We start from the raw sequence: 23,938 nt of genomic DNA on the forward strand, positions 1-23,938 counted from the left end.
CCCATCCCCAACTCACCTCTCCTCTGGGGACCATCAGTGTGTTCTCTGTAGTTAACATTTTGTTTGTTTGTTCACTTATTTCTTAAATTCTGCATATGAGTGAAATCATACAGTATTTTTCTTTCTCTGGCTGACTTATCTCATCAGCATAATCCTCTCTAGCTCCATCCCTGTCATGGCAAAGGCAAGATTGCATGCTTTTTGATGGTTGAGTGATACTCTGTTGTGTATATGTACACCACATCGTCTTTATTCTTTCATCAGTCCATGGACACTTGGGCTGCTTCCATGATTTGGCTATCATGAAAAATGCTGCTATAAACACAGGGGTGCATGAATCTTTTTGAGTTAGTGTTTTCATATTCCTTGGGTAAATACTCAGTGATGCAATTACTGGATTGTAGGGTAGTTCTACTTTTCACTTTTTGAAGATATTCCATCCTTTTTCCAAAGTGGCTGCACCAGTTTGTATTCCCACCAATAGTGTAAGAGGGTTCCCCTTTCTCCGCATCCTTCCCCACACTTGTTTCCTCCCCCATCCTTCCCTCTTTCCCTCCTTCCTTCCCACTCTAACACGTGTGAGATGATACGTCATGCGGTATTGATTTTCATTTCCCTCATCAGTGATGCTGAGGACCGTTTTGTATCCTCGTTGACCAGCTCTATATCTTCTTTGGAGAAATGTCTCTTCAAGTCCTTTGCCAGTTTTTTAAATTGGGTTCTTTGTCTTTTGGGTTGAGTTGTAAGAATTCCTTTTTTTTTTTTTTTTAGAATTCCTTATATATTGTTTATTAATCCCATTATTGTGTATGTAGTTTGCAAATATTTTCTCCCACTTCATAGGGTGCCTTGTTACTGTTTCATTTGCTGTGCAGAAGTTTTTCTGTTTGACATAGTCCCATTTGTCTATTTTTGCTTTTGTTGCCTGAACTTTTGGTGTCCTATACGAGAAATCGTTGCCAAATCCAGTGTCATGAAGCTTTCCTTCCATGTTTTCTTCCAGCAGTTATACATTGTCAGGTCTGACGTGTAGGTCTTGAATCTGTTTTGAGTTAATTTTTGTGCATGGTGTCAGGGAAGGGTCTAACTGCTTTTATGTAGACCTTTAACCAGTCTGCCTCCTCCCAGCCCCTTTCCCTGTCCTTTGGAGGAACCACAGCCCTGTGTGTTGAGCCTTTCAGGAGCAGTCAGCTGGCTCTTGTTTGCTTCCCGGGTATTAAGGTTCCAGCTGGCTCTGCTGGGCTCGGCAATCCTCTCTGCTCTTGGCTTCCAAAATGCCACCGATGTCTGTTGTCTGCTCTCATCTACTTTTCTGTTCTCTTTGTCCTCAGGAATTTTTGTCTTTTCCTCCCTTCTACTATAGTCTTAATGAGGATTTTGAGGGAAACCGAGATAAACCACCTCGTTACCCCAAAATCCAGATTGCTTTTTAAAATGATGTGAAATATCATTTAGTTTTTATCATGATATTAAATATGATTGAAAAAAGCAATCCGGATTTTGGGCTTTTATTATTTTTTTTTAAATTTTTTTTATTTATTTATGATAGTCACAGAGAGAGAGAGAGAGAGAGGCGCAGAGACATAGGCAGAGGGAGAAGCAGGCTCCAGGCACCGGGAGCCCGACGTGGGATTCGATCCCGGGTCTCCAGGATCGCGCCCTGGGCCAAAGGCAGGCGCCAAACCGCTGCGCCACCCAGGGATCCCCGGATTTTGGGCTTTTAAAAAACATTAGCTCATAAACGCCATTGTTAGGTTGTACCTCTATTCTTTTGCTTCCTTTTTTTTTGTTAAAACATCCAAGGCTAGCACTGATTGAAGTTCCTTTCCCAAACATTATTTTATAATTCAAAATAAACAGATTTTGTTCAGAATATGAGATCTTAAATATGAGATGATAGCTGTTTCCTGAGGTATATTTTCTCGTAGGGGGAAAAGTCCTGATTTATCTTTAGGTGTATATACTCTGTGTTCGTATCATCAGGAGATGATGTTCGTTTGTGTAAATACATTTTACTCTGAAGTTTTAATCGAGCACTCACTCTTAAGCCAATGTAATAGCTAATTTTTGTTAGTATTTTTTGTCAGTGACAGTAGCTTTCTTTGCGACCGTACACATCTTCTTCAACTTACTGTGGGTTTATATCATGATAAACCCATCTAAGTTGAAAGTATTGTAAGTTGAAAATGCATTTAATATGCCTAACATACTGAACATCATAGATCAACCCAGCCTCCCTTCATCCTGCTCAGAACACTTATATCAGCTCATAGTTGGGCAAAATCAACTAACACGTCTATTTTATAATGAAGTGTAAAATCAGTCATGTGATTTACTCAGTACTGTACTGAAAATAAGAAACAGAATGGTTGTGTGGGTACAGAGTGGCTCTAAGTCAGCCTCATGTCTCATGGCTGCCTGGGAGCCGAGAGCATCCTGGGGAGAGTTTTCTACCGCATATCGGTAACCTGGGCATAGATCAGAATTCACATAGGGTCTCCACTGAATGTGTATTGCTTTTGCAACACCAAAAGTCAAGGAATCGTAACTTAAACCGTTGTAACCCAGAGAACACCTGCATTTGATTATTTACAGGTGTGGCTCTTTCTCAGAGACAGGATAGAGTGACAGTAATTGGGGGACTGCCTCAGGCTGTATGACTAGGTCCTGAGAGCTATTAAAGGAGTGATGTCTTTTGTTCCAAGATTTGTTTCCTCACATAGTTAATTCTGTTGGTAGGCTCAAGATGTCAGCCACCCTGTTTGGTACATGGCCTGAGGATTTTTATCCTGGGGTCCAAGGATGGGCTTCAAAGACTTGATGGTCTTTCTGAAATTTGAGTGATATTAGAATAGCCTTTGCTTTCATCAGCCAGTCAGTGATGTAGGGCTTATGTGAGCCCAAAGAGTTGAGAACCTAGTTCTCATAGATAGTTCTAGAGAGAGGAAAATAGAATGCTATTGATTAAACATGATTACAATAAGATGCCCTGTCACCAGCTGCCATTAGATTGCACATTCTTTGGTGTGGAAATACAAACGGCTGTACAAATGAGGGACTGCATGAAGAACCCTCTTTGTTCTTTGTCAGATGCAAAACATCTCTAGCTTCCTGGTTATTCAGAAGCCCATTTCCACATATGTCACCAGATGAGATATCGTTCATGAGGGTAATGGTTTGGCCTCCGAGGAATGAGCACCTTTTCATTAACTTGTAAAGAGGGTAACAGTACTTACCTTTGTTTTCATACTGAAGTTGATGCAGTTCATTTGTCAGAATCAGTTATTTATTGAGAAAGAATGGAGATAATTTATAAAAGGAGAAATGCCTCTGTGACAGAGAATTTACAGACTTTAGTTTTCTCTTAAAAGATGGGGTTTAGCATTATGTATATTTATGGCACAAAAGAGTGAGAGAGAGAGAGAAAGAGAAAGAGAAAGCTTTTAAAATGGAGAAAGGAAGGAGGAGAATGGGAGGTTGGGGAAGGTCAGTTGTGAATTTTTTGTTTCCCATCCAGTACTTTAATGTTTTTGCTCACAGTGACATGGACTGGATTTAGAAGGAGTGTCTCAGCTTTAGGGCTTTATGGTTCCATTTTCACAGTGGCCAAGCTTCGGTTGTTCATCCATTGCAGGATCATCATTGAGATTTTGGAGGATTGCACAAAAGCATCTGGTCGGGAACATCGTTATGAAGGAAGAGACAAGACCCTGCCTGAGGAGGCACATACGAGAATAACAGAAAAGGAGTCTGGGGATAAATACAGAAGAGCAGCTGAGGAGGTAGGTAGCAGCCAGAGCTGCGGCTGGACCTGGCGTGGCTCCTTCTGCTGTCCTCGGGCCCATCTCTGGAATGGAGGTGGTTCTTAGGGCAGCACAGTCACTCAGCTTCTGGCCCCCGAAGCAACTTACCAAACAGAGGGATGCTGCTCTTAACTCCTCCTAGAGCATCCCTGATGCAGCCCCGCGGACCCCTTCCTGATGCCCCAAGGACAAGAAAGACCATAATGGGCACCTTGAAGCTCTGGCAGGTGAAAGGGATAACACATTTGCAGCCAGATACCTCCCTGCCTCTGATTCTGGAACAGGGAAGCCAGTAGCAAAGCTCAGTGAGCACGTGGCCTCTGAATCAGCTGTCCCTTCTTGGTTTCACTCTTACCCTGATGGATGCCCTGTTGGCCCTGAACTGTGACCTGCCCCGACGGCCCCTCCCCCTACAGGTACAGTGGGTAGTGGTTACTTTATTTCCTCCTCGATAGCCTGCAGTTCTTATCTCCTCAATAATGTTTGTTGTCAAGGTCAGGGTCGTCGGTCATTTCATATCCTGTGACCTCCAGTGGATGTCTTTTGATATGCTGGCTCCTTATGGAACAGGCCACATCATGTATGTGTCACCTTGATCCTTTAGGTTTTTTTGTTTTCCTTTTAATCTGCAGACTTAGAACACTGTGGATGGGTCTGAGGCCAAGTATTTTATGTCTGTGGTCATCACATTATCATGGGAACGTCAAGCCCCCTTTCCTAGACGAGGGTACTAAGGTTCCAAGTGGTTACGTGGCTGGCCTGCTGTTTCCCACAGTGCGCCTGGCCGACACAGTGGGCGTACGGCAGGTCTGTCTCTCAGTCTGTGCCATGGAGACCGTGTCCTGTGCTGTCTCCCCTTTTTGAAGCGAGATTTGAAAAATACCCTAATACTTGTGGAATTTAAATCTTCCACTCTGCTTTCTCCACCATTTTTCCTACTTGTTCCAATTTCATGGATTCTTGTTTGGTTTATGACTACACTTACAACATTTAATAAGCATCTTTTTTTTTAAAGATTTATTTATTTATTTATTCATGATAGACACAGAGAGAGAGAGAGAGAGAGAGAGAGAGAGAGAGAGGCAGAGAGGCAGAGACACAGGAGGAGGGAGAAGCAGGCTCCATGCCGGGAGCCCGACGTGGGACTCGATCCCGGGACTCCAGGATTGCGCCCTGGGCCAAAGGCAGGTGCTAAACCACTGAGCCACCCAGGGATCCCTTTAATAAGCATCTTAAAGTTTAATATTTCTAGCAGTTATTGTTTCATAATTTTACTGGCATCTGAGACATGATGAAGAGTGCGCTTTGTCTGATGTAGGCTTTCATATCTCCATTGATACGTTCTGAGCTGATGAGGCCAGGAGAGGCAGTAGGAGTGGGCTTGCATGTTTCTGACGCAGCAGCATTACCCAGATCCTTCCCGAACAGGGTCCATGAGGATGACGTAGCACAGCCCTGCTGTTTTGCCAAGCGATCTTCTCATGGAGTTCACAGAGTTGTTTCAGAGCCCATAGCCTTTGAAACGTAGACCATCTGTTCAAGTTCATAGTGTTGGCTGGGTGGTCACGTCAGTGTGTGCAGCTGGGAAGTTGCCCTGCACGATGTGAGTTTTAAGTTTGAGGCAGTTTGAGAATAAGTGAAATCCACTTTTTTTTTTTCAGTAGTGGGCTACATGATTTGAGAATCTGTGTATTTAGGCTTCTGAAATATTTTTATTTAGTTGGCAGATGTTGTATGTACCTGTAAATATTTTAAATCTTCACTAAAGCCTGGGAGGTAGGTGTGTCTACCTTCTCTGAAGCATGAGTCAGCTGAGGCAGTGACATTATGAAGCCTGCCCGCCTCAAGCAGTCAGAGACTGGTAGAGCCAGTGCTTGAACCCAGCTTGGCTTGATTTCATTCACTGTGCTTTGGACAATTAACTCTGCCTCACTGATTGCTCACAGCCATGACACTTCGATGGCAGACATGTCCAAGAGTTTTTTTTTGTGCTTTGCATTAATACAAAGGCAGCCTTACCACCAACAGTTAAATGAGCCTTGTCTTCACAAGTGAAGGCTTCTAGACCGGCCTGGTGCTGTCACTAGTGAGGCTGTGCTGTGTGGCTGATAGTGGACTGAGCCACCTTTGAGTGGCTAGGAGGAGCGTCTGCTCCGGCCACATGTCCTTCCCTGTGTGCCTGCTGTGCTGCTGGGGCAGCGAGGCTTGGCTCACCTGAGCTATGGCATGAGCGGCTTTCTGCTCCTTTCGAAGGAATGCTGTCTGGAGTTTGGCCACACATGCACACAGGTTGGGGCAGCCCTGGCCATTCTACAGGAATCCCAAAATTTACAAGATATGCAAACCTCAAAATTTCAGATGTATTGAATCAGTGTCACTGTAAAATTTCTTTTTGTTTTTAAATGTATCTTTTCCCTGACATTACACCAAAGACGTGGTAAGCACTGATGATTTCAAACAACAAAATGCCCACTACCACTCAGGTAGCCCCTGATAACATTTTGGTGTGGATGCTTCCAGTTTTTATTCTTATGAGTGAGTATATCTCTGAAAAAGTACAGAGTTGGAATGATAGTGTTCTGGATCCACTTTTACTTGCTATAACTTCCATGTTTCCCCCATCTTTTAAAATTTTCTTTTATGACATACTGAAAAGTGACTATAAGATGTTCTCTGTGGGCAACTGCGTAAGTGGTTCCATCTGGTTATCTGAAAGACCTGATCCTTACCCGTTCAGCTAGTACTCCAAAGTAGGCCATGGCGCTAGGACAGGAGTATTAAAATAAACATAATTGCCAAAGGTGTTCATACGTCCTGTAAAATGACTAATGATGGTCAAGACTCAGTGATGAGAAAACCCAGGTAATTTCTGTCACATTATGCAGTGACAGTGACTTGTAAATTCCCCGGGACAAATGCCATGCATGAAGGGAGCACGGGAAATTCTCTCTTGACCAGGACACTTTGAAACCTGCTTTTCCTTTTATTGAGGTGACTCACCTTTGGGCTTTTTTGGTTTTTGGTTTTTCTGAGAGAAAGGGAGAGTGAACAAGCACAAGTGCATGAGTAGGGGGAGGGGTATGGGGAGAGAATCTCAAGCAGGCTCCATACTCGGTGCGGAGCCTGGTGTGGGGCTCCATCTCACGATCCTGAGATCATGACCTGAGCTGAGATCGAGAGTCAGGCGCTTAACCGACTGAACCACCCCAGCGCTGTGGAGGTGACACAACCTTTGACAACCAATTTCTCCAAACTAAAGTGAAACTTCTCAAACTCTGATCTGCAGGTTTTCACCCTGGTAGTTGCTTAAGGTATATGATAATTCATGTGCTATCTCATTGAGCATTTCCCCTCCTCCTGCTTTCTTTGGCTCTTTCATGTGGGTTAAGCCCTAGGTCAGACAGGAGGCTGTAGGTCCCCTAATTGATGCTGCTTTTGCAGGTTGCTGGGGGGGTACATTCCTGGTGCAGCCCCAGCATGGCTATGAATCCAAGAGCTCTGTGCACCTAGCCATTGGAGTTCCTCGACTGAGGGGCTTACAAGTGCCGCGGGTAAACATTTAGTAGAAGTGTTCCAACAGGCTGGCATGGGGTGGGGACTGTATTGTTCCTTCTTCTTCTCTTAGAGGCATCGTTACTAAGTTAAATTATCACTGTCACCACCATCATTGCCATCACCATCCCCACCAGGTCACTGCTCTCTAGACCTGGTTCCTTGTTGCCTTTGGGATTCCAGTGTGCCTGGGGCTAGGTCAGGGCCAAGGGAGGAGGACAATGTCTGTGACCTGCTTATTGTCCCATCAGCCAGCAGCTCTGCTTTTCTATGTTTTGTGTATTGAATGTCCACAAAGTTTTGTTTTGAGAAAGGACTCTGCTGTTTAGGGAGGTAAAGACAGAGTCTCTGTGGCATGGAGACCTTACGGGAGATTGACAAGAGAAGGAAGACACATGGTCACACAGGGTTGCTTTACATTTCCCTCATGCCCATATTTCCCCTGCAGGGACATGACACTGTGCTTCTTGGGCTTGGTACTTAACATAATCCCTCCAGTTGGGATTCCCATAGACTGACATGCTTTTAAGATCGTAGTTTCCATAGATGTGCCTCAAAAGTTGTAAGGTTAAGAGAGATGGTGGGAAAACCTTACAAGCATGGGCGGTGGAACATAACTTTAGTGAATGGGGTCAGCAAAGGGTGGTAGTTATAACTTGTCAGGGAGGGGCCCCAGGAGACTGGTTTCTGTGTTGGGGTTGATGTGGATACTGGGAAGGCGTTCTTGATGTCAGAGTGATGTGGTGCAGGAAATTGAGCCTGACAGTTTGTGAAATCTTCATTACCTATTTCTACATTCTTTTAAAACATTTTTGGTAGGCAGTCTTAAATTGAAGGTTGATAGTGATGAGTTGCAGAACTGACCACTTCTGTCTGAATCAGGAACTTTAGGTGTATTTGTACCACAGCTCAGTCGACTATGTAAACAATTTCCCTAAAGACATTTGTGACCAGGGGAGAATAAGGAACTGACTACAGAATTTACAATGTCTAGTTCACAGCTGGAGCTCAGAATCCTTAGTCAATAGTTAAAAATATTAACGGCTTATTGACAGGTTAGTTGATGCAGGAGTGTCCACATGGGAAGAGCTTAGCATGAATGTATATTCGATTATTCAAAGAACGAGATTAGTCTTGTGAAAATGAGAGAAAATTCTTGTTTATCTCTAACAGGAAAGGAGTAAATTTGCCCAATTTGCAAATGTAACAGGACCCATTGAAGTCAAATAGGGTCTGAGCTGTCTACCTTTTGGCTAACACCAGCTCTTGGCCTACTTCCTGCCATAGTATAGGGCTCTACTTTTCTGTGTAATGTACAAGCCACTCCATGTGAATTAATGGTACTCCTGGAATTGTGCCGTACTGCAGTCCTGAGTATATCCTTCCATACATCCACCCACCCATCCATGTGCCCACCTATGCATCCATCAACCCACCCATCCAGTAGCTATTGATTATCTCTGCTTTATGCTGCACACGATCTAGTTATGAGTCAAGTGGCGAGCAATGCAAACAAGATCTCTTTCCTCATTGATTGTTTAGTCCGGTGGGAGTGGGTCAGGGTGGTTTAGGGAGACAAGTGATACAAAGGTAGATAAACAAGACTGTGGATAAGTGCTGTGAGGAAACTAAAAGAGGGTGACAGAGTTCTGGCGTAGGAAAGACTACTTTGGATTGAATCCAAAATGTACAGCTGTGTATGGTTGGCTATTTACCTCTTGTACTACCTGTACTTTTACATTTACTGTCTTCAGTAATCCTGAGAAGAGATGAGACTCCTTTGTGTGTTCTGTAGGAACTAAGGAATGAAATGTTTCTCAAGGTACTAGCATTCATTGGGGGAAACTGAGGTAACTTGCTTGTTAAAGTAGTTTGTGGAAGTAGAATTTAAAATAATTCGTTGCCGACCCATAACACATAAAGGGAAATTTCAGATCCATCCCAGAAAAAAAGTGTGATCTATTTGTAAGGGTAGAAGATGGAGAAATTGGACTGATTCTATTTAAGTGTCACAAACTGTCACAGACTCTCACTGCTGGGTTTCCTTTACCATGTCCCCTTTGCCTGCCTTATTTTGTCTCTTTCCACTAGTTGATCACTGCCCTAGGAAGGTCCGTGTTACCGTAGGCTGGTCTCTAGTGGCCGTCCCCCTGGCTCTGCCTCTGGTCCAGCTGAGCGGTTAGTTTTTCTCATGCTACTCCGGGTTCTGTTCCTTCATCAGAGCCTTGAGGGATGACTGGCCCCTCATTTTGTGATATAAGCTGGACTCTCTAGCTTGGCATTTGAGGCCCTCTCTGTCTCCCACCTCGTTCCTGCTGGCCTCCAACGCAGACCTCGGGTTCCGCCCTGACCTTCCACCCCTGCCCTGTGCCTGCTTAGCTCTCGTGTGATGCTCCAAGTCCAGCTCACATAGCTCGGCTCTCTTTCTGGCTGCTTTAAAGATTCTGCTTTGTCTTTGGTAGTCGTGATTTGCGTATGTGTCCTTCCTTTCCTTTCTCCTGATTATGATTTTGGGGTTTTCTGAATCTGAAGATTGATATTAGGAGAATTTTTCCGTTATTTATTAGAATAATGCCCGTTCCTCATTTCTTTATTATTTTCTTCAAAAGGAAACTCCACAAGACATATGTTATACTTTCTCACCTTCCACTGGGTGTCCCCTTTTTTATTTTTGTTGTCTTTGTCCTTAGGTGTACAATTCTGGACTGTTTCTTTGCATTTGTCCTTCGGTTCACCAATTTCTTTTCAGTTTGTTCAGTTTGTTTTTAATCTGCTGTTTAGACTGTCCTTGATGAAATAGGGATTTTATACTCTCAGATTTAATTAATTAATTAATTAATTTTTATTATACTGCTTTATCTGCAGAGCCTACACAAAGGTACAATACTGAGTACATAGGTACTCAATAAATATGTTTTTTTACTTTTAAAATTTTAAACCATTATTTTTGGTCCCTTCTAGAGTCAGCATGGTAATATTTTTAAAATAAAATTTAAGCAACAAAAACAGGTCTTTCCTTCCTGCAGAGTGACACAACTACCCTCGCACTCCGAATGTGCTCACTTTAAGAAGAAATTGCCCCTATCCCGAGGGCATAGTTCTGTGGGGTCCCGTGTAATGCCAGGATCTGTTCAACTCAGAGCTGAGTAGGCCTGGTTTATCTCCTCTTGTGTCCATGTAAGAATTGTAATGGAAGGTCAGGGGTACTGGGGTTCTGGTTTTGGTCCTTCTTCTAATGTTTCTTGATTGTCACCCAAACTGGCGTATTTAAAAAAGATGTATTTTCCTTAGTTGTTGGTTGTTTTTTTTTTTTTTTTTTTTTGAGAGAGGGTAGCTGTGTCATTCTGTCGGAAGGAAAGACCTGTTTTGTTGCTTTGTTTTTAGTAGGCGCTTCTAATAGAGGAAGTAAGAAGATAATATTTATTGAAATGAGATTTAGTTTTGTTCATCGATTTTAATTAGCTGTCTCATGTTTTATTCTATCATATAATTTTACCCTTCTAAGTAAATTTTTGATTCCCCCCATATGATATCTGCCATGGGTCCTCATGGTGATGTCCTGAGAGGCTCTGATGGAAGTCAGTCCTTTTATTCTGTGTTACTTTGTTTGATTCTGAATGAGTAGAATATTTTCTGCAAGTGAAAATAGCTGCAAGTGGTAGACTGTGCAGTGATGTAAACAAGGAATCACTCTTAAGAAGAAATCCTTGATGTTGTGGTTTACCTGCACAGTGCGCAGACCTGAGGAATCAGTTTTATGATTTGAAACTTCAGTTGGCTCTGTACTCTTTGAGTAAAACCCAAGCAGAGCTCTAGATAGTGAGAAGCTCTGCCATCTGATAGGATTGTGTAACGTGTCTGTGTGCCACTCGTGAGCCTGAATGAATTACACACTCTGTTGTGAGCCTCAGCCTTCGCTCTTTGAGAATCCCATCCTGGATTAATTTTGCAGAAAAGGACCTGCCATCTGAGTCACGCGTCAGCACTGCCACATTAGACCACAGGGTCCTGGAAACAGCATGACTTGAGCTAACAATTAATTGTTCAAACATATATTATGGTACCAAGCAAATGTTAAATGAAATAGGGTTTCATTTGGTTTAAAGTTTATTTAAATTGGTAGAAAGCACAAGTTATACTGACCAGAGTAGGGATAAAAATTGCCTGGTACAGATAAATATTCTGAACTCTTGAAAATGAGGTCACCTGGGTGGCTCAGTTGGTGAAGCGTCTGCCTTCAGCTCAGGTCGTGATCTCAGGGTCCCAGGATGGAGTCCCATGTGGAGCTCCCTGCTCAGCAGGAAGTCTGCTTCTCCCTCTGTCCTGCTCTCTCTCTCTCTGAAATAAATAAATAAACAAACAAACAAACCAATCAATCATGAAAATAAGTAGTGTACTTTACATATTTGCCGGGAAAAGAAGTGGGAGCATTCCATGGTAAACATGCCAGCTGGATTACGAGCATGATTTGTCAGCCATAGACTTTTACATAAGACCACATTATGATGAGTAGTATCAAAATTAGTATTCCAGGGGCTTAGAGAATTAATATCCTGAGTTTTTTTTCTGATTTAGAATTTTAATTTTATAAAATGTTAGCATAATGGATCTTCACATTTAGTCATGAAGAAGTGGCTGTTCTTAAGATATTGTAATGTTTACTTTGAGTTGGCATTGGTGCAAATGGTTTCTAACGAGGAAAATGGTTTGCAGCCCACATTATGAATATCTTTAGGCTTTTAAATAATTTAATCCAAAGCATTCACTATTTATTGTTTTTTTGCTCAAAATTTGATAGCATGGACTTTTCCCAGGGTTTTCCTGTCCTCAGTTGTATTTTTTCATGTAGTGAATGCATTTCTGAAAATTATATTAATGATATTTTTAATAAATTGAATTAATTTAGGTGCCAAGGAAAGTTCACTGATTTAAAGAGGACTTCTTAAGAAATCCTTCAGTATAATGAAGAAAAGCCTTTTTGATGTAGATCAGTCTTTTGCTTTTTGTGCAGGGGGTTTTAATCTTGGGTCACTCCTTTGATGATTTATTTATAGCACACTCAAAGATGTGTTGGGTATTTTTGTTTTGACTGTATGTATTTATTTCCACCTATATTAATTTGATAAAGAAACTGAAATAGAAGCAAAGATTATATAAGTAATAGCTCACTTACAGAATCTTTTTCTTCCAGCATAGTGGGTGGAAAAATGTTAATTATTAACAGAATCACTTACAAACCACCACATGGTCAGAAAAGCCACTACTAAGAAAAATATTTGGAGGCATGATTATTGTCCTGACATTCTCACATCCTATTGGTTTTCCCTTCTGTCAAAATGAGTGAATCAAAATAAAATAAAACCCACCGAGTGGTCTTTCTCAGTGATGGGGCCCAGCTGTTGAGGGGTGAGTAGCTCCATGGTGAAGAACACGCAGTGGGCACCCATCCACTTGCAATCCAGAGTCTCTTTGAAACCCACTCCTCTTGGAATCCTTGTTTACCATGAAGACTCTATAAAGTTCCTGGTTTCATCAGGTAGGATAGCCCGGAGCCATCTCACACCTGCCACCCCACCCTGTGGGTTTATAATAGTTGCTTCTTCTGCACTCCTTTGCTACTCCGTGAGCAGTTCTGTGTCATCTCTAACATTGCTGTTTGCTTTATTTAAAAAATATTAAGTTTCAGATCGCCTCTTCTCTGAAGGTAGTAATACCTGCGAGTGCCTTCTAGATCCTCAGGACTCTGCCACTAACGAAAACCCTGGGACCTTGCAGGGACTTTCAAAGCTTCCTTCATTCACCAAATTTTTGGTATCACTTTACATTCTAGGCCCTCTTTATGTACTTAGGTAGTGAACCACTTCAAACAGAAAACCAAAAAGCCCAAGCCTACACCTTGGAGCTTGCAGCCTACTGGGGGAAGGACTTTGAATAAACGAGATGAACAAGTAAAATGCTCGTGTGCTGGATGATGATCAGGGTTCTCGCCAAACTAGCTGAGAATTGGATGGGAGTGTCAGTGTGAGTGGGCACTTGTGTGCATGTGTGTGAGATGCACCCCGTAGCACGATGTCGGGAAGGCAGGGGAGGCCTTCATGTGAGGGTGACCTCCCAGTAGGACATGAAGGAGGAGGGGATGAGCCTGCTCTCTTTGGGGCAGGGAGACCGAGGCCCAGATGTTCTCTTTATTTCAGATCCAGGAGCCAGGCCCCACCTTGCACAGGCACAGATTGCTGGTTCAAAGCCAGGTTGTCACAGCCACACCCACTCTCTCCACCTCCTGGGTGCCTTCAAAGGGGACTTCCTGTTCATTGTCTGAAACTTCCCAGCTCCCAGCAAAAGGTGTTCTACATCATGAGCCCGAGGATCAGGCCATGTCTGTTCGCAAACAAGCGAACATCCTAGACAGGGAGGGAGGTGGATTAGTTTTATCTGCTCAGCTTGCAGAGCCCCAGATTTATGTCTTCCTTCCTCGGGTCTCTTAAGAAGGTTAAGAAAGAACTTTTAGGGGAACCGCCCTTTCTGTTTTTCCTTTTCTCTATTTAAAGATGTTTAAAAGTGACTTGACTTTAAAAATATTTCTGTTCTCATATTATTCGGGATGTTTCAAAAGAGCATGCTTGTAATTGTGTAGAAGCCCATAGAAGTCGTAGCTTCCAGGGAGAGAGTCCAGCAGAGCCAGAGACCAGAGTCAGGCCGCGTCTCCTCCATCCCCTCCAGGATGTCTCCTTTACTGTTGTGTATTTTGGAGCTGGGAAAAGGCAGTTGGCTTGGATCATTGGGTGCGGTGTCTTGTTGAAGTCTGAATAATGAAACACTGAATAGGGGGCGGATTAAAGCAAGGCCCCGCCATGGGCCTGAGGAGGAGATGCCTGGTCCTGAGCTCCTCTTCCCCACGGCCCGCCAGGAAGGATGGCGGGTGACCCCACTGCTGGTGCCCCGCATCGCCCAGCGGGATCTGGGGGTCCTCGTCATCATCTGAGTCCGTATGTGCTACTTTTCCTTCTTGCTCAGGATAAAGAAACGTCTTTATTCTTTTCGAATAAAATCTTTGTCGACCAATGTGCTGTTAATGATTTTGTGACTCTGTTAAATACTCTTAAGTAACTCTGACGCTTGCTCTTAGACACCTGACCAAAGTGATTTGCTGTGGGCTTTTCTAGGCAGACCCACTGAATTTCAGTGGCAACAAGGATTTCATGTCGTGTAACCATTAACATTATAGTGTTGCCCCCACTCTGGGAACCTTCATGAGAATGGCTGAAAAGTCCATGTGTGTAGGCTGAGGGTTTTCAAAGTAGACTAGCAGACTGGTCATTTTCCTTTGCACTGGCCAGTCATTCTTTTTTGTTTAAGATGTTTGTGTATTTTGAGTGAAGCTTAAATGATCATTTACTTCCCTGGCCTTCACAGAGGTACAAGCCACCCCAGCTCTTGTCTTCTTTGTCTTGGGAAGGCTGCTTCTCCCACATTTATAGCTTCTGCTCCTACACAAGGCTGGTTTGTGTGTGGCTCTCCTGGCCTCTCTCTACTTCATTGTCACTTTGGGCCTCAGTTTTGTTTCATTTCTTTTCTCTTTTCTTTTTTTTTAAGATTTTATTTATTTATTTGACTGAGAGAGAGCACAAGCCTAAGGAGTAGTAGGCAGAGGGAGAGGGAGAAACAGGCTTCCCACTGAGCAGGGAGCCTGACATGGGACTTGACCCCAGGATCATGACCTGAGTGAGCCGAAGGCAGACACTTTATCAGCTAAGCCAGGCGTCCCTGGCCCTCAGTCTCTGATGCCACCTGGACCCATGTCTCTGTTCATCCACTCAACTACCGGCCTTGAGCGCTAACTCCATAGGCACTATTCTAGGTACTGGGGTATAGCATGAAGCCAGAGAAGGTCCCAGCTCTCATTGTATTGGGAGAGGGAGGAGAGATATATATGCCAGGTAATGGGGAGTTTGGGAAGAAAAAGCAGAGCAAGGGTGTGGAGTGATGGTGAAAATATCATCTTTGATCTGGTGGTGTGTGAGTGCTGATGGGGGCAAGCCTCAGACCCAGGCTCTCTGAGGGAAGGCTGTCTCAGGCCGAAGAATCTACAGTTGCAGAGACCCTCATACAGAACACACTGTATGAGCACCAGCCGCGGGGCTGGCATGGCTGGAGAGGAGTGGTTGAGGGGGTGGTGCAGGATGCGGCTTCAGGGAGGTCATCAGTGCCTCTGTGGGGTGTGATGAGGACTCCAGCTCTTGCAGTCAAGGAGGCGGGAAGGTACCCGGGGCCGTAAGCAGAGAAGTGGAGCCATCTGACGTATGCCTTAAATCTTCCTGTTGCTGTGTGAAGGGTGGGCTGTAAGCGAAATAGGAGGATGCACGGAGACCGGTTAGGAGGTTCTTGGCAGTCTAGGCCAGCCGGGTAAGCTTGGATAGCTCGGGGGGAGTAGTGAGGGCTGAGGAGGAAGTGGTCGGGTTCTGGATATACTCCCAAAGAGGGCTAAGCGAACTTGAGTGTGGTCAGGTGTGGATTTGGGAGGGAGAGGCATGCAGGGTTTCTCCAAAGATTTTATCCTGAGCTACTGATGAGTTGTTATTTCCTGAGGCATGGAAACATGCAGAAAGAAAATGTTGGGGCTGTGGGGAGTCAGGTCTTTATGAGTTCAAGTGCATACCTGTGGTACTTTTGTTGATGTGTAATGGGCTTATCGTTGCTTATAGATGAATAGATACTTAAGAATTTTCTCAGTTTTCAGTCATAATAACTGTGTATGGATGTAACCCTCATAAACAAGAGACTTTTGAGCTCCTTAGCCATTTTTTAAAAGTGTCAAGGGGTCGTGAGAGCAAAACACTTGAGGACTGCTGACCTAGAGAGGGAATGACAACAACAGAGAAAACATTGGAGAATTGATTGACCCTTTGGGCCCTTGCAGAGCTGAGGAAGAGCCCACAAAGGACAGTGAGAAGGATCTGCCAGAGGGAAGGCCCATGAGAGAGCGTGTGGAGTTCTGGGGGCCAAGTAGAGCCAGCGTTTCGAACAGAAGCAAGAGGTCACTTGTGTCGTGGGCTGCTAATAGGTCAGATTAAATGAGAACTGAGAACTGCCCATTGGCCTTAGCAGTGTTGGAGCTCATTGATTTTCAAATGATAATTTCAGTGGAGGGGACGAGAGTAGGCCCAGGAGAAGGGAAGTGATGTGTATCACAATTAGATTCCTGAGAGTGGGAACTGACCTAGCTCATCGCTTCACTTTGACACTGGCCTTCAGATTTGCATGGGGAGCCACCCCAGGCCGACCAACTCTGAGGCTGGAACACAGGATGTGAGCACGTAGTACCAGACAGAGGTGCCTCATCCCTTTTGCTGTGCGTGGGATAATTCTCTTTAAGAAGGTATATATGGGCCGCGCCAGTTTGCATTCCTACCAGCAGCGTAGGAGGGTCCCCTTTCTCCGTATTCTTGGAGTTTACATGAAAACTTTTTTAAAAAGGTACATGGGTTCTTTTTCCTGGAGCTAAGAAACATGATTATATGGGATTAGTTAAAAAATAAGTTTTTCTTTTTTAAAGTTAGTTCAAAAGGAAAATTTTTTATATTCACTCCTTGTATATTATTGGTCAATATTAAATGTTACGGTTTTAGAGGGAAAAGAGGAGATACAGTTTCCTCAAGTGAGGTCTTAACCAATTTATGCTCAAGAATATTTATTTGCACTTTAAGGTAATTGTTTATGTATATATATCACGTCCATCAGACGGAGAACTTTTCATCAGTAGAGTAGGAGTTTTCCCATTTTATTTCCTTATAGACTATCATTCTACATGGACTACAATAGGAATTTAATAAATATTTTAGAGGGAGTAAGATACTAGAACATTCAGGTATTATGTTTTATAGTTTATTTTTTGAGTAATTTCTCCATGATGTTAAAAGTGACCTTTAAGTGGGGTTAGTAAAATCAGGTAAAACCTAAAGGACAGATTGCTTTTAATTCTAGGTTGAAACAAACGTTCAGAGGCTGTTTTGACAGGAAACAGATAACAATACTTTTTCCTTTGCTTTGGTTGGGTGTATATTTCAAAAATGGAATAACTGGACAGACTCCACACACTGTTTTTGAGGCCTTACGTGTCCTCAAAGTAAGAAGAGAAGTAAGTTTGACCTGTGAGAGACTGTATCTTCTTTAGAACTAATTCAAAGAAAATTTCTTGTAGATTATTTTAAAATTTGGATATAGTTTATATGCCATACAATGTATTAAGTTTCAAATGAACAGTTCAGTGTACCAACATGTCTCTCAAGATGTAGGACATTTCCATCACCTGGAAAATTCTCTTGTGCCACTTCCGGTCATTTGTCCCACCACAGAAGTCAATGGTAATGTGATGTCTATCAACAGAGCTTAGTTTTGTCTCTTCCAGTACTTCATACACATGGAGTTACACATACAATATGCATGTATGTAGCTTTTGCTCTTCAATTACAGGTGTTTTTCGAGATTCATATTTGTTGTTTACATATCAGTAGATTGTTTCTTAATGTTGATAAGTCATATTCTGTTGTGCAAATTTACCTATTCATCTGTTTGGGTGAGTTACAATTTTTGACTCTTCTGCGTATAACTGCTGTGAACATTAATGTACAAGTCTCTTGGTGGACTTAATGTTTTCATTTCTTTTGCATATACTTAAAAGTACATCACTGGATAAGTATATATTTAATTTTTTTAAAAAAATTGTCAGACATTTTCCTAAAAGGCTTCTATAGTTAAACATGCCCATCAGCAATGTATTTGATGCTCCAATATGCTCTGAGCCTTTGTCAACACTTGCTGCTGTTAGTCTTTTCAATATCAGCATTCTAGTGGGTATAACGTAGTACTGTGTGGTTTCCTATGATTTCTTGGAGCATAATGATGTTGAAATTTTGTCACGTACTTATTGACCATACCTGTGTCTTCTTTTATGAAGTGATCTAGTCAGGTCTTTTGCTTTTTAAAAAACTGGGTTGTGTGACTTTAATTTTTAACTTTCTATGCTTTTTAGTTCTTGAATTATAGCTGTTCTTTATGTATTTTGGATATGTCCATTGTCAGGTATGTGTATTGTGAATATTTTCCAGTTGGTGGTTGTCCTTTTATTTTCTTAACTGTGTCTTTCAAAAAGCAGAAGTTTTAATTTTGATGAAGTCCAATTTATCAAGCTTTTTTTTCTTTTATCCATAGTGCTTTGCCTAGTTTATGGTCTCCCATGTTTTCCTGGTTTATAGTTTTAGCTTTTATGCTTATTTCTATGTGAAGTGTAGAGGTAAGGATTCATTCTTCTTCCCATGTGGACATCAGTTTGTTCCTGCTCAATTTGTTGAAGAGACTTTCCTTATACCCATGAATTTTTTGGGTACCTTGATCAAAAAAATCAGTTGACCATAAGTGTGTACATCTGTTTTTGGCCTGTGTTCTGCTTCACGATTTATTCATCTGTCCTTACACCTATACTATATTTTGTTGAGGATTTTTGCACATGTTTTTTGAGTGATCCCATTCTGTCGTTTTCTTTTATTGTCTTCGTCTTGTTGTATTGAGATCGTGTTGGAATATACTTTTCCACCTGTTTATCTGTGTCTTTGCATTTAAAATGCATCAGCCATAGGTGTATATAGTTGGGGATTGGTTTTTTTGTGTGTTTTCTGACAATCTCTGCCTTTTAATTGGAATGTTTGGTCTATTTACTGTTATTATTGATGTGGTTAGTTTTAAATCTACCATTTTGTTATTCTTTGCCTCATCCTGTAGACATTCTTAAAAATCCTATATACCCTTTTCTAATGTTTCTTTGTTTAATTAGATATGTTAAATTTCTCTCTTGGGTGTTCAGCTATTACTCTTGGCCTTCTTCATATAGTTTCTGTACAGATTACAATATTCATCTATAATTCTTTTTTTGAATTAATATTTTACTACTTTGCATAAAAAATGTAATAAATCTACAATATGGTTTCATTTGTCCCTTCTGGTTTATTTTACTGTCCTCATATATTTTAATCCGTATATGTTACAAACTAATACGCTTCCATAGGTTAATACAGTTCCTATTAAGTGTGTATATCCACACAGTTAATACAGTATCTGTAACAAATATGTCCTAAGAGAATGAAGAGAAATGGTCTTTCATGTTTACATATGCGTTTACCTCTTCCAAGGCTCTTCGTTCCTTTTTGTAGATTGAGTTTTACATCTGGTATCACTTCTGTTCTTCCTGGAGAGCTTCCTTTGGCACTTCTTGCAGTGTAGGGCTGCTGGCAACAGATTATCTCAGTTTTCATTTATATGAAGATTCTTTATTTTTGAAGGGTTTTTGTTGTGCATAGAATTCTAGGTTGACAGTTTTTTCCTTTATCCCCTTCACCCCCCTTTCAGTTCTTTAAAGATGTTTTCTCTTTTTTGGCCTCCTATTTCTCATGAGCTGCTTGCTGTATTCTTACTATTATTCTCTGTTGTTTCTTATCTGGTTACGTCTGTACATTTTTGTTGCTGTATCTTTGGTTTTCATGTGGCTAACTGAATACCCTGCTCTGGCATATTGCTGTTTTTTTGCTCAGTTTTGAAAGTTTCTGCCCCATTCTCTCTACTATCCTCTAAGACGTAAATCAGACTACTTGATACTGCTCTCTGGTCTTGGAGGCTTGTTTTAAACCATTGTTTCTTTTTCTCTGTGCTTCTGCCTATGTTCTTTATATTGACACGACTTGAAGTTCACTAGTTCTTTTTCATTATTGTGTCTGCTTGATACTCTCTTCATCCAATTGAATCTTGTTCATTTCAGATATTGTAGTTTTTAGATGTCGAATTTCCATTTGTTTTTTTCCCTTCAGTTTCTTCTGAAACTACCTCTTTCTTTACCCCTTCTATCATTCTTTAAATCCTTCACTATATTTAGCATTGTTACTTGAAAATCCTTGTCTTCTAGTTCCATGTTCTTGGGTTCTATATAGGTCCATTTCTGTGGACTGCTTTGACTGTGGAGTTACTGCTCCCATTTGTCTCACTTACATATTAATTTTTGATCTTATGCCAGGCATTGCAGATGCTGCAATGCAAACATTCTGTTCTGTTCCCCTGAGAAAGGTTGAGTTTTGCTCAAACAGGCAGGTGAATTAGTGGCAAATCAGCTTGAATAGTACAGAGACTCATTCCTAGGCTTTGCTGTTTCTGTTTTGCCTGTATTTCCCAGGAAATGTCCACTTGTCTGGGGAAGTGGGCTTGTGCCTTTAGTCACAGTGCTTCTGTGGTTTCAAAGGAACGTCTGAGGCCTTTATCAGGCCCATGGAGCGCCAGACTCATTCTGACTCTTCTGACTCTCTTTAGCTGTTGGAACTGGTCAGGTTCTGGTTGTTTTCCTCAGGATCCTTAGACTTGTAGTTCTCAGTTTAGCCAGCAAATGTATTTATTTGCAAATTTAGGACTTCACCCTGGATGGCTTCCTCATTTTGGAGACTTTCTTCTTCAATTTTCAGCCACTGTGGCAGGCCTGTGTTCTGACTAAAGGCTGTGTGGTTTGCACTGAGTTCCATGTGCTGTGGCACAGGTTTCTTTCACTCTCCTGCCATAACATAAATTATCATTGAGTGTGATTCCCTTCCTCTCAGGGGTTCTAGAGTTTCATTTCTGCCTGGTTGTTTCCCCCTGCCTTCAAAGCTGATTTTTATTTTCATCCACCATTTATAATTGTTACTGGATGGAGGTCAACTCTGCCACTGGATAACCAATCTCTGAAGGAATTTGTTCTGTGTGGTTTATTTCAGTCATTTAAATAAACCACAACCTCTTTACTTTGGAGCTTGAAAATGTCCTCAAGTCATGTATAATGGATGAAACTTGTTATTGGTCAGTAGAACAACATTGTTTCAACACAAGATGGTGTTTATGAGATAGTAGTATTTATGGATAGTTATGGATAGAAATAGAAGATATTAAAACATACTCTAAGAAGGGGAATTTGGTAATCTCTCTGATTTACACAGAGGGTGATGTTAGAGAACCACGTTAGTTGCAATGAAACTAACTTGGTGCATGTTCTTGGAGATTCCAGTGTAAACATGGAATTAAGCTTCAGGTAAGTACCGAGATATTCCTAATGTCTGCCTGGCAATTTCTGACCTATACCAATAAGCTGTAAGAGAGGAGACTTAGCTTTTGAAGTTTCTTACCACCAGGAATTCCTTTTGGTCACTGAAATTGGCTAGGTGTGTTTTATGCAGTTAACAGAGTCCAAGACCAGAGAGAAATTAGGCCAACTTGAAATATATCATGCTCCAGGAAAAGTAACAGTGCAGTTGGAAGCTGAAATTAATACCATCAGCATTGGTGCTGTTTTGCTTGTGTGCCAGTGCTCACCCAGGTGAGATGCATCCTCACTGCGATACTGGTGGGAGTGGGTGAACATTTAAGCAGTTCAGAAACTTTTTTTTAACTATGTCAGCAACACTATGTTAAATAACAGCATTGCCCTGTTTCACGTTTTCTCTCTCTGTTTCTTTGAAAAGGCTCTGAAGAACTGTCCAATCAGCAGATTTTTTTGTTTGAAACAACTTTATAAAAGATTCTTTACAAAAATATGTGGTCATTGTATAAAAAAAGAAAAGAAAGCCCTGTTGACCCTTGAACAATGTGGGGTTTAGGGACACTAATCCCCCCACCCCCTTTTAACCATGGTTAAAAGAAATCCGTATATAACTTTTGTCTTTCCAAAACATAACTACTGTTGACTGGAAGCCACCCTATAACAGAAACAGTCGATTAACACGTATTTTGTATGTTGTATATATTACATACCGTATTATGATAAAGTGGTCCAGAATGGAAAATGTTCTTGAGAAAATCGTAAGAGAAAATGCACTTACTGTACTGGATTGTTGTATTTACTGATAAAATGATGTATAAGTGGACCTGCACAGTTCACAGGGTCAGCTGTTGTTCAAGGGTCAACTGTACCAATAGATAAAAAAGGAGAAAATAAAATTTTCCAGATCCCTCTGCCAGGTATAACCACATTGGGGAGGAGGGGGCATGCATCATTTAGTTAGTTTTGTTTTAATTTACAAAAATGGATCATAGTATACATATTTTATGATTTGCCTTTTTTCCTTCTTAGTTCCAGCAGTTTTGTATGTATGTCAGTGTTTGTGCTTTTATATAAGCTGTCTGTGTATATTTAAACAAGAAATTGTTCAGATAGTTGTTTAAAATCCATCCAGCTAAATAGCTTTGAATTTGCTAGGGCCTAGGTTAGGGAGCATTTTATCATGAACTGAAACCACATTTGTTCTTGTAACTGAGAAGCATGAGAGAAAATGTCTTCATAGCTTCTACTTTGGCCAAGTGAGAATGGGTTTCCCGCCCTTACTCTGTTGAAATGCAGGTGCCCACTGCTTCCTGGCACGTGGACACAGTACAATCTTCTCTCTGCCTTTATTCACACTGCACGCGGTACAGGCTGGAAAAGCTCCAGAGCTGCTCTGCAAAATCACGCTTGGTGATTTGGTGGTGACCAGCTATATCTCAGTGCAGGGTCACCTTGAAATGCCAGAACCTTCTATGTAGTCGGGGTCTCATTGCCAGTCTTGTACGTAGGCGTTGAGCAAGGCATCTCTCTGGAGCTTGTGGTCAAGAAGGGCAGCAGACCTTGAGCTCAGAAGGAGTTACCAGCATGCCAATGGTAGTGAAGGAGTTTAGGGTCATAGGCGTGCGTGGTGTCTTACAGACCAGTTCTTTGAATGGTAGTGACTTGGGATGAACTGGCAGTGGACAGACGTATCCCTTCCATCTCTTCCTCCAAGGGTGAGGCTGGGCCCCACGGTCTAGGTGCTGTGGGAGTGGCCCCCGGAGTTCTTGCTGCCTGCTGGACAGGGCTGTTGCCCTGGATTTTTTAAGTGGGCTGTAGCATCTTTCTCCTTGCTTTTATTAGTACCTCATGGGTTTCTTATGGAGGTCTGGTGACCATCCAGGCCAGGGGTAGCTGACGATAGCAGGAGGGCCAAGGCTGGCGCCAGGCCTGTTTTTACAATACGGTTCTGTGGGCTCACAGCCATGCCCTGTTGTTTGTGCATCACCCACCGTGCTTTTGCACTGTGACTGCACAGCTGAGTGGTTGCAGGAGATGCCATGTGCCCTGCAAAACCCGAATACCGACTCTTTGGGCATTTCCAGAAAACATCTACTGACTGTCTAGGCATGATCCACAACCAAATGCCCCACATAATTTCTTTTTTTTTTGGTTGGTATGTATTTCTTCCCCTATTCTCCACAGCCCATCTGTTGGGTCCTTTTCATACGATTTTTTTCTTTCTTCTCTCTCTTCTGACCAGTTACTCCCTGGTGAGCTGGTGAACAAATGGGGCTGACGTCACATGGCCTCATAGTGTACTACATCACCACCACTGTCAGCCTTTGTTTTTGGCTCTTTTCCACTTAAATTTTTAAATATTTGTTTGAGAGCAAGAGAGAGTGAGTGGAGATAGGAGCAGATGGAGAGGGAAGGGCACACTCTGCTGAGCTTGGAGCCCAACAGGGGGCTCGATCCCATGACCCTGAGACCGTGACCT

General features: G+C 42.2%; 1 protein-coding gene across 12 annotated transcripts in view; it reads left to right on the forward strand.

Annotated features, from left to right (window-relative positions):
- Nucleotides 1–23,938, forward strand: part of SGMS1 (sphingomyelin synthase 1) — a 249,541-nt gene that overhangs the window by 109,744 nt on the left and 115,859 nt on the right. For 8 of the 12 annotated variants that reach the window (XM_055322696.1, XM_055322695.1, XM_055322700.1 and 5 more), the window contains one exon: nt 3,635–3,782. The exons of 2 other annotated variants lie outside the window; for them this stretch is intronic. The gene's annotated coding sequence lies outside the window, so the exon portion shown is untranslated. Of the gene's footprint in view, nt 1–3,603; nt 3,783–15,735; nt 15,759–23,938 lie in introns of those variants that run through there. 2 more of the 12 variants (XM_055322698.1, XM_055322707.1) reach the window with 2 other exon arrangements.

This window comes from Nyctereutes procyonoides, unplaced genomic scaffold (assembly GCF_905146905.1).
Source record: "Nyctereutes procyonoides isolate TBG_1078 unplaced genomic scaffold, NYPRO_anot_genome, whole genome shotgun sequence".
Taxonomy (NCBI): domain Eukaryota; kingdom Metazoa; phylum Chordata; class Mammalia; order Carnivora; family Canidae; genus Nyctereutes; species Nyctereutes procyonoides.